General features: G+C 43.1%; 1 protein-coding gene across 2 annotated transcripts in view; it reads left to right on the top strand.

Moving 5' to 3' along the window:
* Positions 1-19,536, top strand: part of LRATD2 (LRAT domain containing 2) — a 96,082-nt gene that overhangs the window by 49,718 nt on the left and 26,828 nt on the right. The window lies entirely within an intron of this gene.

Raw genomic sequence — 19,536 nt, 5'->3', positions numbered from 1 at the left:
ACTCTGGTGTGTGGACAGGATGAGCAGCCTTAGCCTGGCCCTCTTTCCAGCTTTCTGTGTTTGGCCCTTCCCTATTGCCATTCTGCACATGCTGGAGGAAGAGGTGGGTAGACGTTCAGGGAATAAACTCATGCTACTGTTTGAATATTAAGATTTAATATTGTAATTTCAGCCTAAAACAAAACCAAATTAAAAAGGTACATCTGCTGCCGAAAAATTAAATAACGCACTTCTGGCCCCAATACACATGATTCTGAATAATTTGGCTTTATTCCTTGTAGCAGGGCTGGCATGGGCAGCATGGATAGAAAGGGAGCAGGGCTTTGTGGGGCCTCTATCCTGTTGGACATTTCTTCCCTTTATCCCATTATACTCCTTAAAGCCTTTTGTTTCCATATAGTGGCCCCAAACTTTCCTGCATTCTCAAGGGCACCCTTTCCACCATCAGAACTGAGGTTTTGTGCGCTCACTGGGTGACCACTTGTATTCATTTGCTATGGCTGCCATAATGAAGTGTCCCAGATTGGGTGGCTTGAATAACAGAAATTTATTGTCTCACAGTTCTGGAGCTTGGGACTCCAAAATCAAGGTGTCAGCAGAGTTGGTTCCTTCTGAGGGTTGAGAGGAAAGACTCTGTTCTAGGCCTCTCTCCTTGGCTTGTGGATAGTTGTCTTCATGGTTACATGGTATTCTCCCTGTGTCTTCACACGGTCTTCCCTCTGTACGTGCCTGTGTCCAAATGTCCCCTTTTTATAAGGATGTGAGTCATATTGGATTAGAGCCCAGCAGAATTGTTACCGAACACAAGTTCATGTGCCCGATGAGGACAAACAATACCAAAAGCTCAGAGTCTGGAGCAGAGAAAGGTTAATTGCAGGGCCATGCAAGGAGACAGGTGGCTTGTACCCCAGAAAAGCCCAAATTCCTCAAAGGGTTTCAGCAAAGCCCTTTTAAAGGCAAGGTGAGCGAAGGGCGTGGTTAGTTGTTGCAAACTTCTTGGTGTTAGAATCCTCTGTTCTTGCACCTGACTACGTAGGTCAGTGGGCTCTTCAAGGTCAGAGACAGCATGACTACGCATAGGCAACAGAGCACAAAGGTTAAAGTGAAAAAGGAACAGATCTAATATGGAGGCAGATGGGTTCTTCCCTATTACACAAGGTCTTCATGTCTGCTAAGTCTCCAGTCTTCTCTCTTGCCATTTTCCCCACGTCCTCACACGTCGACACCACACTCCTTGGACTCAGTCACTCTTGGACTCATGTCTCTCACAATTCCAGCACCTTTGCCTACCCTCCCTCAACCAGGAATGCCCCTTCGCCCATTCACTATCTAGCCAACATTCTAGTCACCCTTCTATTCCCTACGGAAGCAGGAACAAAAGCGACCCGCATCTGTGAAGCCCTCTCCTGGCTCCCAAGCCACTGTAAAGGCCACTTTCCCTATGTCCCAAAGACCTTAGAAAATTACTACCATTAAATGATGACGGGGGGCTATAATTATTTGTTTGCACTTCTGTTTCCGCCCCCAAACTGTGAGCTCTTGGAGGACAGAAATAGATTTTTCACCCTCAGTTCCTTTCTATCATAGCACCTGATAGTTTTCCTTGCATTCTTTAACGATAGCAGAAGCCTAAAGAATGTCAACTCTGAGGAGAAACAGACTGTGGGGAAGAATTGTTACTAACATAAAGGGAAATCTCGCGACACGTAGGTCTTGAGCGGGAACCTTATTCAGCCCTTGAACGGCCATCCGCCCCGCCCCTCCCTCCTGGCCACTGAGGCGGAGCGATTTCCCGCCTTATCTGAGATTCAGAGGCCGGAACTCTTGCTGGTTCTTTCTGTTGCCCTCCTAGACGGCGGTGGCGGCGGTTCGCGTGGGCCCTGAGCCCGTGGTTTCCCGCTAATATTTTTTTTTTTTTTTTTTGCGGTACGCGGGCCTCTCACTGTTGTGGCCTCTCCAGTTGCGGAGCACAGGCTCGGGAAGCGCAGGCCCAGCGGCCATGGCTCACGGGCCCAGCCGCTCCGCGGCATGTGGGATCCTCCCGGACCGGGGCACGAACCCGTGTCCCCTGCATCGGCAGGCGGACTCTCAACCACTGCGCCACCAGGGAAGCCCTCCTGCTAGTTTTTTAAAGGTAAGGGCAGGTGTGCCGAGTCCCTTCCCTATTTACAGAACGACCTGGCTTCATATTGATTACCTCTGTAAAGACCCTATCTCCAAATACCGTTATGTTCTGAAGTACTGCGAGATTAAGGACTTCAATGTATGAATTTGTCAGGGGACACAATTCAAACCGTAACACCAACCAAACTGGTAAACCACACGCTGTGAGCTGGCCAGAGGACAGGACACGGTTCTCACGGCTCTCGGCTCCTTTCTCAGCCCCACCATTGTCTCCGTGCAAGAACTCGGCCGGGTCCCTGCCAGCTTCTACTCCCCAGGCTTCAAATGAGCGGAAATCACCCCGGCTTCCCAGAGCTGTGATGGCAAATAAACAAGGTAGTCCTAGGACAGCATGTGATACATCAAAACATAATTAAACAGAACTGTTTGTGTTCCTCCTTTTGTCCACACCCAGAAACTCTTCACAGAGGAGGACTTATCCCAGTCACTCAAAGAGGAAACTGAGCAAAACATATGCACGTATCTGCCCTTGGGAACTTTTGTTCCAACAGAACCTCTCGGATAAAAACAAAAAGTCGATGTGTAAAATAAAGAAAGGAGAGTGGTAGAAGTGAGGATGGGACCACCCAGCTCCTTCCCTCTTTTCTCCAATGTTTATACATTCACTGAGAACGCTCAGGCATAATTTCTTACATTGTTACTCTAATCATGGAGGGCAACTGCTTGGGTAGTTTTATTTTATACTTAAAAATAACAGCATTATATACATATACACACACGCACACACACACCACACACACACACACACATATATATATATATATATATATATATAAGTTGGGAACATCATACTTTTTTCAGTAAAAATCTGTTGTTGTCATTTTTTTTGGTAAAAAGTAGGCTTATATGATAAGTGCCATTTGAGAAATCCTCACATTCCCCATGTTAACAATGTACCTTGAACATCTTTCTATATTAATACATATTTTTCTCTATGTTATTTCAAATGGCTAAATAGTTTTTCGTTGTAAGAATGAACCATAATTCATTTAACCATTCTTGATGGGCATTTAACTTCTAGCCAGCTTTGAATTATTATGTTATTATTAGAAACCAACGCTTGGGTGAGATCCTTAATCTTTCTACATCTCCCTGCTCTTTCCACTGATACTACTATTAATCTTTGGCTATATAGACCCAAATTCACAATAGCTGGGATGGTAGGAGATGAAAGGGACAAGCTATTCACAGAGCTGTATTCACAATGTTTTTAAAAATCCTGTGCAGGGATTTGTAAGTTTTTCTGGAGAGACTTAGTATGGCTGTGCCTCAAATGAATGTTACCAAACCGTTGCTGAAAAAATTCTTCTAGTAGGACACTCCAAAACAGTGGGGAGAGAAAACATAATTAGATGTCAGAATAAGTTGCAAATGAGTGGCAGAGGAATCTGCAGAGGTTTTTGATTGGAAGGAAAAATGGTTGAGGAAACATGTAGTGAGTGAGGATTGAAAGGGCAGCACACCTTTGCCATAATTTAGCATAAAGGGGGCTCTTATGCAGAAAGTGTTGCATTAAATAAAACATAATGACTTAAGTAAGGAGCCACGTTATGATTTTGGGTGCTGTTTTCTTTATAGAGCTTTGTGGAAAAGGACTGGGAAACACATAGCCAGGATTTCGGTCCTGGAGTTTCAGCTGATCTTGTGCAAATCAAGCAAGTCTGTTTTGGTCATTGGCTGAGCTTTCTAAATCTGTAAAATAAGGATGTTAGATTAGAAAATGAATAAGGTCCCTCTTAGTTGCCGTTTTTTAAAAAATCCTGGGTCTTCTAAGATTTCATAGGTAGAAAACCAGCATCTTAATGGATAAAGGATCACAGAGGCCAGGAGGTTAAAAGGGCAGCAGTCAGGGCTTCGCCAAACTTCATTAAGCGTCTGCTCCCACCTCAACTATAATCCTGTGACTCCTGCCCTTCCTTCTGGGTCCTGTCAATTTACTATTCAGATCAACAGACTAATTTTGTCTGAAAAGGGAATGGAAAATCTCCGTGTCATCGGATACACATTTGATTTGATGGATAAGGCTTAAATTCCAAAGAGAGTGTCAGGCAGGAAATATCCGGCTCTTTCAAACTAATTACTGCATACCTGATTTATTTCTCTCCTTACTGCTGTTTATTTTGTTTTTATTCAAAATATAAAATTGCTCCCTGAGTTGGGAGATTAATAGCTTTCTTCTCCTTTAGCAACAGATCATTTGTGGATCCAGCTTATAAATAGGAGGTAAGAATCCATGACTCATTGTTTTTTCCTTTTTCATACAGAATGTCCCCTGAGATGAACTGTGGCTTTTTTTTTAAGTTACAGACATTAACGCCTAATTATTTGCAGGCTGTTATGTTGGAGAGTTTTGTTTCTAGGAAAATGTAATAGTTTTCTTTTGTACCATGCTCCTGGAAAAGTTTATATTTTGATAAACTATTGATAGAAATTTAAACATTATTGAGCTATGGCTGGATGGAGCACAGTTTTGCTTGATTCATTCATTCATTTAACAAATGTGCACTTACTGTATGTGGCTCTGTATAAGGCGGGTGGACATTCAGTGTCTCAGATGCAGCAAGGCTCTGATACTGAGGCTGGAAGGAAAGAATACAGAGGGAGGGAATAGCTTCTCAGGTCGATTTGCTGTGTGCTTGCAGTTTATTCATTTGTTTATTATATATCCTGTCACTGGTCTATCAAACATCTTCTGCAGTCACAGATCCTGCTGGGGTTTTACACAAGCATGGTATGCATGCGTTTGGCATGCATGCATTCATTCACTTATTCATTCATTAAGCAACAACAATTACTCCCCTACAAGGTGTCATTCTCCAAGTAGTCTATGAGATGTGGATGGAGAAAGGGAAACAATTCTGAAGGACTTTGAATGACATGCTTAAGGAGCTTTGACTTAATTTAGAATCTTTTTTTTTTCTTTTATCTGTGTTTTCTGGTACTTCCTAGCTGTTTAATTGGGGTAAGTTACTTAACCTCTCTGTGTCTCAGTTTCTTTATTCCTTAAACGGTGTATCCAGCAGTGTCCAGTCAAGAAAATAGAATGACGTACAGATAATTCCAGCAGAGAGGGATTTAATGTAGGGAATTAGTTACAATATTTTGGAAGAGGAGTAAAAGGGAGAAGAGAGTGAATGGGAAGTGAGGAAGTGCTGATCAGCCTTGGGCAGGAGCCCAGCCTGCACATGCTGCTGGTGTGTGGGAGGTGCTATTGCTGTTACTGATCAGGAGGTCCCTGTAGCTGTGTGGTTCAGAAACAGCACTCCCCCTAATGTTGCTACCACTTGGGGAAGGAAAGGGAAAAAAATCAGAACAATGCACGAACAAACTTCTCCCTTCCTCCAGCTTTCCAGTCTCTCCTCAGTGCCTCCCCATTGACATAGAACCCAACCAGGAGGCAGCTGACCAGTGAGCCTGGGAAAAGTAGTTTGCAGGCTTCTTTCTACATGCCCTGAGTATAAAGGAGGTCATAGGAAGGCAGGAATGGAGCTGACAGCTACCAGACAAATAACCAGCACAAATGGGGACAGTAATGGCACCTACCTTGCATGGTTGCCGTGAGTTATTGAGTTAAAGTATGCAAAGCCCTTTAGAACAATGCCTGATGCATAGGAAGCAGCTGCTGTTAGTGATTATTACCGTTATCTAGTAACTCAAGGGAATCAGGGAGGGCATGTAAATGGCACAGTAACAGAATCGGATTTATATTTGAGAAAGTTCAGCTGGGGCCATACAAGAGTCTGAACCTTAATGGGTCACACAAGAGACAGGGACCATGTAGGAGGTGGTTGGAATATCTTTGCAGTAATAGGGATGAAGAAGAGGGTTCATCGTTACATGGTTCTTTAGGCAATTGAATTATTTAGACTTTGTGATTGATAGGGGGATACAGAAGGAGGGCCGTCCAAGATGCTTCCAAACTTTGGTTCTGGGTGGGTGATCTCACTATTCATCATTATGTCATCAGGACAGGGATGGAGTGTCCACTGACCATGGACTTCCTGCAACTAGGATAGTGCATGGTAGTCTGTGTGTGTGAGCTTCCTGCAGGGGAACGCAGGAGAAATTCTGCCTGTGGCCTCATCAACCAAGGACCTTCAGCTGTTAGCCTGCCACTGATTTGATCCTTCCCTGAAAGGCAAAAGCAGTCTCTCTCCTCCTTTAATCCTTTTTCCTTCCTCTGGGCCCTCCTCATTGTGTTATGCATGTCTGTCCATTTACATGTCTTCTCACTAGCCTTTCTTCACTTTGGAATGACACGAGCAGCTGTCTAATTGCAGTTCCCTAAGTCCCCCAGCCATGTGGACCTGTGTTCAAGTCCCTGAATGTGCTTTGCGTACTCTTGACTCTAAGCATCTTCACAGCAGTCCTCACTTGACCAATCTCTCCATGTCTTTGTTTTGTTGTCTCTTAATCATCTTCCCAAACAGCCCGAATGAATTCTCTTACTGGAATCCTTTCCGTACCTCTCACATGGCCAGGTTCTTTGTGCTCCCCTTATCTGAGTGATTCTCTTTATATTGTAGCTTTCTCTCTGTTTATCTGCCTCTTCTGTCTCTTGTGCTGGAGTCTGCACACCTGTGATGGGAGGGAACCAGGTTGGGTTCTCGGGACCCCCAGATTATGGTCTGTAAAGTAAGTCTCCATTGAGTTAAAGGGCAGCAGAACTGACCAGCTAACTACATGTTTTGTCCTCTGACTCATGAGCTTCATTCTGTGTTCTGGGGAAAGAGGGGGATGAACCTTTACCGCCTGGCCATGGTGCCAGTTTACCAACATCTGCCATTTCTGGGCAATGCGTCCTTTATCCAAGGGCTGGGAGAGCCTTGCACTTCTGTTCCCTTGGGTGATTATTCCTGTTTGAAGAGGGTCTTAGGGGTGGAGGGAAGATTTCCACCAGTGCCCAAGGTCCTCTCTCCGCCCTAAGTAACTTAACCCTAGAAAGTGGTAATGTAGCTTTTTCCTTCCCCCCATCACTGCTGAGGACACGCTTCTCTACTCAGAAACAGAAGCTTGTTTCTGACACACCCATTTGTTTTCCAGGATTTGGAGCAGAATTAATTAGGTTGGAAAAGTATGGGGACAATGCTAAGTATTATTAATGATACAATTAATGGTTCCTTCCTGCAGGGTTTGGGTGGTTCCTGGCTCCCTAGGCATCTCTTTTTTTTTTTTTTTGCGGTATGCGGGCCTCTCACTGCTGTGGCCTCTCCCGTTGCGGAGCACAGGCTCCGGACGCGCAGGCTCAGCGGCCATGGCTCACGGGCCCAGCTGCTCCGCACCATGTGGGATCTTCCCGGACCGGGGCACGAACCCATGTCCCCTGCATCGGCAGGCGGACTCTCAACCACTGGGCCACCAGGGAAGCCCTTAATGATACAATTAACGGTTCCTTCCTGCAGGGGATGGGTGGTTCCTGGCTCCCTAGGCATCTCTTAAAGATGTATTCTGTTCTTTCAGTTTTCACTCTAACAAGCTCTGCTTGGTGCCCTGGGTCTCTGCTCCCAGTCACTCCCTGGCAGGGTTGTTGCCAGGGACTTGTACCAGAATGGGGCTACGTTCCATGGCAGAGGAAGTGGATGGACCCAGCCATACCTCCTCAGCAAGGGAGGAAAAACCTAAAAGATGCAAAGGGGAAGCAGAAGTAATGTGAATTTAGCACATGTTGTATCCCAGGAAATATGCTTCGTGCTTTATACACTTAATCTCACTTAATTTAATCCTCATAACAGCCCCATAGGTAGACATTGCTAGCCCCATTGTACAGATGTAAAAATAGAAATTCACAAAGGTTTAATGCATTGTCCAAGGACAAACTTCTAATGACTGTCAGAGACAGGATTTATACCTAGGTTGCTTTGACTTTGAAATGACTAGTGCTCAGCCAACATGTAGCGTTGATGTAGATTCTCTATAAGGACTTAGTGGCAGAGATCTACTTTATTGCAGGTCCTGCACACCAGCGTTTTTCCCCATCCGCACCCCAACCTCTGTGCCCTCTGTCATCCTCTCAGGCCTTAGTACTCGGCTTCCCCATGGATCTCACAGCCCATGCCTATCCCATTGTTTCTTTGTCCCTTTTGTCAAATTTCCACCAGAATCACCTCCTTGTCTAGATTCCTATGGCAAATGAAAGATGATCCCAGTTAAGAATTAAGACCTGTTTTGGAGGTAGTGTGCGTTGAGGTCAAATATCAGCTCTGTTAATTGATAACGATGCCCCTTGGGAAATGTATGTAACCATTCTGTGCCTCAGCGTTTTCATCTCTAAATTGGGCATAATGATATTTAGCTCCATTATTGCTCCACTCTCTCCATCTCTCTAGCTGTGTCAAGCATCAGCCTGCCAGGGAGCCTTATGTGGCCCATTATATCAAGTTAAGGGCTCCCCTTCTGTGCTCTATATACCCTGGATGTTGCTTGCGTGATTATACTCACCACATTATAAGTGCCTATTTCTCTTGACTAGATTGTAAGCTTTTTAAGAATAGGAACCATGTATTGTTCGCTTTTGGGTTTCCCAGTCACCAGTATGCATCCTGGCATATGGTGGATCTTCACTACAGCTGGTTGAATAAATGAACGAATGCGTACGTGAATGAAGTGATCTTTAAGTTGAGTTTTGAAAGATGAGAGGTGCTTGCTGAGGCAGAAAGAAGGAAGGGCTGTCTAAACAGAAGGGGCTGTATGAGCAGAGACTTGGGGACCTTTGGGGCACTGAGAGTAGCTGGACACGACTGGGATATAGGGTGTAAGTCAGTGGGGCAGAGTGTCGTGGAGTCACGGGTGCTTCTACTTCTAGGACCAACACTTCAGAAGCCTCTGGTCTCAGGATCCACTGAGGCATGAAGGGAACAAAATATTAGTTCAGCAGGAGGGATGTTTTGTGGTTTTGGTTTGTTCCAGTTGAGTCACTTCAGATAATGCATTGATTTGGTCACACTTTGAAACCATTCCAGTACATGTATTTGTAGGAAAAACAAACAAAAAATACCTTTGATTCAAGTCACAGTTCAAGAAAAAAAAAAACAAACACATTTCTTTGATGAAAAGAAGCACTTAAAACCCCTTTGGTGTTCTGAAACTGTCATCCGTCACTCAAACTATTGTGTCTGTGTTGCCCTGGGACAGGGTCAGACTATCTTTTCCTCCCCACATTTCTGGGGCTCCTAGAATGTGAGTTGTATCCCCCGATGAAATATCAGGAAGAGGATGTCTGCTCTTGCCTCTACTCCCTTCACTTACTCCCCCCTAAGGGAAAAAGAATAATTTGTCTGAATGACGGGGTAGGAATTTGACGTCCATTGGTTCAGAATTTTTCACACTGAAGTAGTGACTAATTAAAGGTCATGAAATCAATAAAGATTGAGATTTATTGGGTTGGCCAAAAAGTTCATTTGGGTTTTTCCATACATCTTATGGAAAAACCTGAGCGAACTTTTTGGCCAACCTAATACTTTACATAAAGATAGAGAACATTATAAATATAGTTTCTGAAAACTTTTACTTTGGCGTGCGTGCGTGTGTGTGTGTGTGTGTGTGTGTTGGGTCACAGTATAAAACGTATCTCTTGCTGTGAGTTTTGGCCAAAACTTTTTAAACATCTGCCCTTTTTGGTGTCCCTTCACTGTGATGGATCATTATAAGCCATTACTCCTGTGTAGTCCGCCTGTGTTCACTTTTGCAGTCCACTTGGTGTGCTTAATTAGTGTGATGTTTACTCCCTTTGCTTTGTCTTCAATGTAATAAGGACATCTGGATTCAGGGCCTCTTTTAGAGGCAGGTCTAGAAGACCCATGGTTTCCCTGGACCTCTCTTGGGATCAGTAGGTTGGAGCCAGAGGAGTGAGTCCTTACTTGACAGAACAGCTGTAAGGAATTGAGTGGCTAGTATCCTGACAGAAGCACCCGGCCAGCCATGAGGACCGGTGGGGGCTAAAATGCAGTTCTCATGTTATATGCCAAGCCATGCACCCAAGGAGCTACTCTCACCAGAAAGAGCACCTTTTTCTATTGCATGTAAAGGTTCCCCTGAGGGCCCTGCTGCTTTGCAGACTCCACCCAAGGTAGGGTGGTGGCCTAGACTTGGCGGAGGGGGGGGGAACTGTACAACACCTCCTTTTTGACAGCCAATCCAAGCTGTAGTTCTCCAATCCATTGTCATCCATGATGAGGTTGATATCTTATTTCTTAGGTGACACTGGTTTCTATTCTCAGTGGGGTGCAAACTCAGAAGATAAAGGCTTGTAATGATAACCTCTGAGAAACCACAACAGCTATGTGCCCACTTAATGAAGGGTTAGTTCCCCATTCCCCTGCCTGCTTCCGGAAGTCTGTTATCAAATCAATGTGTGTCTTACGGTCAGAAACATAAGACATGATATTTCCATGGATTTTTCTAGTTTGGACTGCTTTTCCCTACTGTTGTCAACTGGTGCCTCAACTCAGAACTAGAGCTTCTGAGTTAGTGAGAGACTTCTTTCCTATTTCTTTTCCCTTCTTTCCTTTAAACCTATCCTTTTGTTCTTCCTCTTCCTCCCCTTTCTTCCTCAATTCCCTCAAGTCCCTCTCTTTCTCTAGTATTTGTTGAGGATCGACTTTGGTTAGTCCATGTCATTATTCCATGAGGGTACACCGTTCCCTGTAACACACAGAGAAACAACAAAAATAGAATGCAAAGAAGAGCATTTAAGTCACCCTGGTTATTTGTGTCTAGTCCATGCCTCTTTCTATTTTACATAGGGAGTTTATGATTATGGAAAGGGGACACACAGAATCAGATACACATGTGTTAAAATTTATTTTCCACTACTATACATTGGCTTAACTTTCTGAGCCTCAGTTCTTTAATCTTTCAATTGGGAATAAGTTGGAAAGACTCATTGGACATTGATTTATTTTGTCACTTCCAAAGCAGATGGAGGTAAAACGTCACCTTTGTGATGATCTTTAGGGTCCCTGTTAGGCAGGCAGGTGGATATTAGATGGACCTATTCAGAGGAAAAAGTGAATCCAAAACTGTATTTCTACTTAATTCTATTACATGTGGACTGCTGCCAGTTGTTCCATGGTATGCAGAGCTCTAGGGAGGGGTGGACCAAACTGCTCAAGGGGCCAGAGGAGAAGTCTTCCCTGCCTCCTCCTAGCCAGCAATCCTTGGTGTTCCTTGGTTTGCCGACATTCCTCCAGTCTCTGCTCTGTCATCACATGGCATTCTCCCTGTGTGTCTGTCCTCTGTAATTGAGCCCAAATTTCCCTCTTCCTATAAGGACGCAGCTACTGGATTCGGGTCCAGTATGACTTCATTTTAACTTGAGCACAACTGCAAAGACCCTCTTTCTAAATAAGTCACATGCACAGGCACTAGGGGTTAGGATTTCAGTATATCTTTTTAGAGGACAAAATTCAATCCACATCAGTTTCAAGAGGGTAGGTGGAGCTAGGACTAGCGGGATGGCCCTGACAACTGTGTCAGAAGATGAGAAGGGGCATGATGCTTGCAGGTCTGTACGTCATGGATGCTGGAACCAGATCCTCCTGAGTCTGACTTGTACCAGAGACTATCTTTTTTCCTGGGCCTGAGCTGAAAGAACTGGTAGTGAAGTAATCATGCCTGAGGTTTGAGCCTGTTGTGGTGTGGAGTCCTCATCACAGAGTATAACCCTGGGGAGTGGAGCAGCTCACCCTCAAATAGGTATTGTTCTTGCTGTAAGAACTATGGCTTCTTCAGGAGCCAGGGACTCTGACCCAGCTCTGCATTTTGGACTTTACCTTCCCCCAGTCCATCTTCTATTTAACAACCAGTGTTCTTTCCTCCCTTTCCCCTTCTTTTCCATCAGACGTTATGCCCAGATAGACATTGAAGTGCCGACTCTTGGTTTTACTCCAACTTCCTCCATTAGAGAATAGTAACAACGACATTAATGGCTAACCCGCTAAGAAATCTTACCATGTGCCAAGCCTTGTTCAAAGTGCTTTCTGTATATTAACTCATTGAACCCTCATAAGATTCCCTTGAGATAGGTGTTGTTGCCATCCCCACTTTTCATTTAAAGGAACTGAGATGAAAGGAGGTAGCCTGGGCTCTGGTGGGCCCATCCTACCTCCAGATAGTGAAAGGAGGTACCACTGTCCCTCAGTCCCCACCATACCCTGCCCAAGGCTGCTGCTTTTCAGTGCAAAGTCCCCTGCAGGCAGGGTGGCCCGTGGTGTGGCAGGCAGGGTGCCCTGTGGATCCCCAAACAGTTTATTATTTACGCGGACTCTGCCCAAGTCAGCAGAGGGCACCTTGGTCTGTAGTACTCAAGATCTTCCTCTTAGGTACCTCTGTGCTAGGTTTAATTCTTTCACTCCCAAACTCCCCCCCAGACCTTCCCCAGGGTGATCTTGCTAAGTCACATGTCCATGTATTTTTTTTTCTCTCATGATAACATCGTGATCCTCAAGAAGGGGTTACCAAGGTAACCAGGAATGGTGCACACACAGTCTTCATGGAGACTTCACCTCTACTTAATCGGATTATGTGTTCTTGGCTTACTCTGTTCTTACAGCTAGAACACAACATTTTCTTCTTATGTAGTTTTCTTCTCCCTATTTTGTATTTTTCTCACAATGTCTTATTGACTTTCAAACTTTTTCCAGAATTTACTAACAACTCAGTTTTTCTGTTACCCAAACATGAAAGCGTCCTAACCTTCAATGAAATAAATAACCCTTTTGAGCCAAGCTTCTCCTCAACGTTAAGCACCTGGGGATTCCTGCATGTGTGAAATGGGGAAGAGTTAGTGCCTTAGAATGGGGCAGACCAGCTATTTGGCCTCCCTCTTATACCACTGTACACACTGAGAAGTGATTTGGGGACATTAATGACAACTCAAATAGCAAAGGGGGACACTTGTTAAAAGATAATCATCACCTCCTATTTTTCTGATGATTAAAAGAGACCATGTTTTAGTCCCTGAGTTCTTCTGCTTTCTATCATGCCACACTTTCTTGAGTATCTAAATAAACTAACTCAAGGCCCCATTCAGTATAACTGAGAGAAGTCCAGCATCCTCCCTGAGATTTCTAAAGATTCTTAGCATTCTCCGGAGTATCAGTGTTCCATTAAAAGGCTGTTCTTGCCTTTAATAACCTCGTTTTTTAAAATAATGGCAGGCAGTTACCACAAAGAACGAAAGATATCCGTTAAAGTGAATATCTGATATCACTTTCTAATTTCCTTAGCCATCGCTAAGGATGGAATATTTTCAGCCTAGTTCTCCTTAGGTCCCAGCCTAGCATTATTTCCTGGGATTCAGTCCCTCTCTAAAGCAATTCTGTCTTATCTCTTCTTTTTCCCACTTCCAAGGACTCAACCCCACAGTCTTCTGGGCTGAGGACTGGGGGATTGGGGTGCGATGAAAACTCTATTTTTCAGAGCACTTTATCTCCCCTTCCACTTTATCTCCCTAACCTCCTCCTTCCAGATCGCAGCTGAGACTTGTCTTTCCTAACCAAAAAGGACATTGGAGGGCTTTCCTACGTTAGTGAGCCAATCATCATATACACCCACTTTAAGCAAGGGGAAAACTTTGAAAAAAAGTGTTTTAAATTCTCTCATCCCCTATTTTAAAAGAGGATCCAAGACAACTCTTTCCCTATTAGCATCATGTGGAAGGGGGAGAGAGGCGATGAAAAGAATTTATTCTTTGCTGTCCAGAGCAAACCCTAGAGGCCATAGGCTCTTAGCTTTGTATTTCTTTTCTGTTTCAGGTAAAGCACACAGCGGATGACTGCAGTGAGTCAATAAATGTTGGCTTTCTCCATGTCCAGCTTAACCTCCTTACTTTCCCTGCAAACAAGGGGAAAAGCAGAGTCAGGGCCCTGGTGCTAAGGTTCTGTCCAGTCATGACACTGGTGCACTCCTAAAGATGGAGCCCCATTGTTTTGCCAGAAAATTTCAAGAGAAACTGACACTTTTTTGTAATTGTCCTTGGTATCTGGCATCACACTGAAACTTACTGCAAAAATCTTACAGGCAACAGTAGTGTCAGCATTTCTGTGAAGCTTATGGTGGGGTAATTTATGCTTCTTTCCAGCAACTCTGCCTTCCAAATTCCCAGTGCATCCTCTCCATTTTTTGAGACCATGATTTCACTGGAAGAGTCTGGATCATCTATCACCATCTTCCAGATTCAGCAGGAGCCCAGTGTGCAGCCTAGGAAGGGGAGGACTTGGGAAGACAAGTTGAATTCATTCAGTCTGGGTGGTCGCAGAGAGGGAAGTCTGATTGGCTCTGCACCTTTTAAAATTTAGTTTTATTTCTATTAAGGGGTCCATGAAAATGGTTTAATGAGTCAAATCATTCTACAAGGTTTATGAAAATAAATCCAAAAAGCAGTGTTCCACTCCTTTCCAATTCCCAAGTTTGCAGCGACAATCACTTAAATCATTTTAGTCTATTTTTTTGGGGTATATTCTTCCATATCTCTAAGCACTACTTTTTGGTTTTTGGGTTTTAGGTTTTCTTTATTTGGTATCCACTCTAGGTTATGAGGATTTAGTTATCTTTCACACCTTTTCTCAAACTCCCACTACAGACATACAATTTCCCCCTTTCCTGCCCTCCCACAGGTTTTATCTAAGTAGTGAAATAAATATCCAGTGTTTACATTATTTAAAATATGTAAATGTTATCTACAAATAAACCATGTAGTATATGAAGGTTGCATTTCTTATGGGCACAGATTTTTATTTTCGCTGAGGTTATTAATTGCCTTTCGTATTTGTTTCCTTTGCTGTACATCTCACTGATAATCCCCAGTCTCCCTACTTGCCTGAATGTCCTCTGACATTCTCAATTTCATCTTCTTGGAGAAGTTCATCCAGATCCTTCTCTATTCCAAGACACAGCCATCCATCTGCCTCTCCCTCACCATCATCCTGGACCCTCCTGATTTCTGCTAGATCTCTTGTCTTCTGCGCTCGTTGAATCTCTTTCTTGTTTTATTCCCTTCTTCACATGGAGCTCATCCTCAAGTAAGTTCCCAAGGAAAAGGTGCATGAGAGTTAAATGAACATTTTTGAATTTTGTGTGTCTGAAACCAGCTTCACTATACATTTACTCTTAATTTAGACTTACGCTGTGTATAGAACACTAGGAATCGTTTGATTTTCTCAGAATTTTTGTTATTCCTTCTAGCCTCTCTTGTTAAAAGCTATGTAGTCCAAAGCCATTTTGATTCTTGACACTTTGCAGAGAAACTACTCTCCACCTCTCTCAGGAAATTTGTAGGATGCCTCACCCCCAACCCTTTTTTTCTTGCTTTGAGTTTTGGGAATCTTTTTAAAAATATCCATTTGCTAAGAACTAATTAGGTGGACATTTTACTCTGAAAACTCATGTCCTTATATTGTGGGAAAATTTCTTCAGTAATTTTATTTGATGTTCTTCTTTCCATTTTCTCTATTCTTTCCTTCTAGAGTTGCTGTCATTTGGATATTGCATCTCCAGGAATGAAATTCGGGTTTCTTCATTTGTCTGTTTTATCTTTCTCATTTTTATCTTCTTTTTGTTTTTTACTCTAGGTATTGGAAAATTGTCTTAACTTTACCTTCAAATGCTTTGGTTGAAGTTCTTGACAATAACTTACTGGTGTCATCATTTCTAAGAGCTTTTCATGTTTCTCTGGTATTTTTAAACTGCTATTCATTCATGGGTACAACATCTTTTCTTGGTAAAAATCAGATTTTGTGTAGCCTCTTTGTTTTGGATCCTACTTCCATGCTGCAGTTTTCTCTATGATGTTGAGTGATGCTTGGGTGTCTTCTGTTTGTGTGTGGTTCTCAGAAGCTGATTAGAAGCCTAGGTTGTGCTTCAGGCTCCTCAGTTGTGGGCTTCACCGGAGGAAGTACTGATTTGTTCATTTCACTGGGAAACTGCTGTTTTATTTAGGTCTTTACATCTTGAGGCCTGTCGAACGTTGGTTTGCCTGGAAGTAGCCACTGAGACAAAATTGCGGTGTAGATATTTATCCAGGACCAACACTATGAAGGCAAGGAAGCAGGATTGGGCAAAAGGAAGAAAAACTGGGATGCAGGCCACCCTGGCCGGGTGCTCTGGAGGGAGTGCTGCCCATCAGAGTGTCCCATACTGGGCTGAAATGGCCACCTCTATGCCCCACCTCCATCTATGAGCCATTGGATTTGGGCCATCCCAGGAAGGGCATGACCTTAGGCAGGACACTCTGCAACTAAACCAGACACCTGAAGGAGTTGGCATGGCTGCCGCCAATGTGAAGTCAGTCATTCCTTGAAAGGGAATCTGGGTGGTGCATCTCTGTGTTTACAGATTCTCCAAGAAGGCTCCTCCAATCTCCTGCCTTTCTGCAGGATAGAAGCTGGTTCTGAGAGTTGAACAGGGAGTTGGGGGAGGGGGTCAAATTAGCCTGTAAACTTTCTCATTATATCATGTTTTGCAATACGGGAGCCCCATCTTTATCTGTGTCTGGTGTCCTGCAAGCCAGAGACCCTTTGTTTTATCCCTTCCAAAGAATAAACTTCCAGGCTTTTTGCTGCAGTGGGAAAGGGACTGACTCTTGGTTGAGATTTATAGAGCAAGAAATGTGGGGTTTAACTGCTTCTTAAGCCTATTAAAAAAAACAACCCTCCTGTTGTTAGCCCCCAATCTTCCTGTTTGCAGAGGTATACAGTACCACCAATTTCTGATTCTTTGAGGACATGTGTGACATAAAGCAGCTTGCACAACTGGCTTTCCCACTGCAGTCTTCAGATCAGCACTTTGCAGTTACTATGTCCTATCAATCATCCATGTGCTTTGCACCTTTTAAGATTTTGCTGCTATTATGTCCTCTCCTGTTTCCTTTGTCCTTGAGGGTTTATACTTAAAATAATCTCTTTACTCTCTTTTGACTGAGTTTGGGTAGTTGAAGAGATTGATGAATGTATGTTGCCATCTTTAACTTGATTTTGTTTTTAAAGAAACACAGTATGTAAATTTTCTCCTCAAATAATTGCAGAAATATCTCAGCATAAATTGGTAATACCCGCTAAACACAATCTTTACCCATGTGAGTCTTATTTAACTGTCCCATGGGATCAGAGTAGCTCCCTGAAAGTTACATGAGATCAAGTATATAAATTATTTGTCCTGCAGTAAATATATACTATATTTGGTTCCTACCTTTTTTGGAACCCACAAATGAATGTGTTTTATAATTAAAACATGAAGAGCTCAAATAAAACCTTGCAGTTAGATGGTGGTGGGCTTGTTTATCTTCTCAGCCTCCTCTTTCTCTGAATTCAGTGGAGTGGTAAATCAGCCTTCCAGAATGATCCTGAAGCCAAAGATGGTGGAGCCCCTGTTCCCCAGTTCCCCACCTCTGGTTCACCGGGGTAGCCCTGGTTTCCTGGCATTTCCTGTTTCCCCTTGGCTGACAGCTCATTTGTTTTATTCCTATTCTTGACCTGGGTTTCAGGCTCGTAAGAGAAATAGCATGTACATAAATCCACTATTGTCATAAACCCTGGTAGCTTCGCTTCTGTGGTTTAACGATGACTATAAGAAGTGAGGAATAAATTACAGTTGGGTGGCTAAGTGGTGTGCATTACTTGTTTATGACTTTACGTTTAGGTTCGAGAGGGTGACATTCTTTGCACTGAGCTTCACAAACTTTTTTTTGGCCTACTTGAAAACTAGGCCGAGCTGATTTTCCAGTCTCATTTTTACGCATCATCATCTCCAAAACTTGATTTCACCCTCAGTTCCACTACATTAGAAGCACATACACACACACATAAATACACACATATGTACACAAACATACACATATACATACAAATAAAAACACACACTCACATACACACAAACACATAACTACACCAAGGTCTTTCAGAGACCCTGGTCCCTTGGCAGACTCAGGACCTCTGCTTCTCCCAGAACAGAAATTCCTTTGCCCAAGTCAATGGGAAAACCATCTTCCTTTTTTAACTTGTCGTCTCCTGTAGTGTTAAGACCACTGGCATTAGAAATATAAGGTTTGCATACTAAAAATTGAGATTTCTGGTATTTACTTTCTGAGAAGTCATTAAATTTTTTGTGTCACAGGCCTTTTTGGCCTTTGGACTCACTTCTCACGACACTGTTTTTAAATGCAGACAATTAAATGGATAGGATCACAAAGGAAACTAATTATACAGTTTTCTATCTCAAAACTGTATATAACTTTCCTGATGTAGTAATATATATGCTAATTTATTAACACGTAAAAGATCATTTGGCATCAAGTTTAATAATTTGTTATTTCAGCATAAATATTATTTGAATATATCTAAAACAATGGTAATGAGACATCAAAATATTTGTGGTTTTTGTTACAGATACTGCTAATACTAAGCTAGTTTGTTGCCTACATTCAAAATGTTAAACTTCAGTAGAGGTTAGTGAAAATAAAGATGTAAAATGTGTCCCATCCAGGTGCAGGGACTTCCTGAATTCTAATTATGTGCACCAAGTTAAAACGAAAAGAAAAAAAAAAAAAAGCAAACAAAAAAAATCCCTCCCCTAAACCTATTGAAGTCGAGTCTCAGGGAGAAGGCCTAAGAGTATGCATTTCAGCAAGCTTCCAGAACAATGCACCTTTTTCTAAATAGGTCACTCTTTCAAGTCTCTGTGTACTTGCAATTCTTGCCCCAGGATTGGACCATCTTTCCTGAAGCCTAGTGAAGACTATTCAGCTAGCTCACTTCTTGCCAAGCCTTTCCTGAGAATATTCTTTATCCTCTACACCCTATCCTCAGGTAGATTTGGTATCTCTTTTAACTGGTCTCCATAGCACTTCTGGAATGTACTCATCCCTCTGCTCCCTGCTCCAGCCCATCATGGAAGGAGAAGGGTGGGACAGTGTGTTATGAATGTTGAAACATCAGCAGGAAAAACCCAAAGAGCACGTGAAGCCCTGGACAATATATTTCACGTTCCTATTAACATAACTCAACTAATAGAGAATCCACAGAATGATGGGCATTTTGGAGTGGCTTTTTTTGATCACTTATCTTGTCCGTGAGCTCCATTTCAGGAGTTTGAGGATTTCGTCCTAGGGTTTCCAGGCACATTCCTTGGCCACCTTTATCCTCTGTACAGTGTGAACCTTGGACCCTTTCCCACTTATCTTTTTTTTCTCCCAAACCAACACCTTTATCCCTTCAACTGCATCACTCCCCCTATTCCATCCTCAAGCAAAGTCCACTTTTCACTGTTAATTATTCTCTTATCTGTTTGTTTCTGCAGCTGGTGGAGGCATAGCAGGGGCTTTAGGTTTGAGGGGTAGAGGTGAGAGGAGAAGGAGAGTGG

The sequence above is a fragment of the Lagenorhynchus albirostris genome, chromosome 17, assembly GCF_949774975.1.
Source record: "Lagenorhynchus albirostris chromosome 17, mLagAlb1.1, whole genome shotgun sequence".
NCBI classification, from domain to species: domain Eukaryota; kingdom Metazoa; phylum Chordata; class Mammalia; order Artiodactyla; family Delphinidae; genus Lagenorhynchus; species Lagenorhynchus albirostris.
Note: the sequence above shows the minus strand (reverse complement) of the source record. Positions and strands in the feature narration are given on the sequence as shown.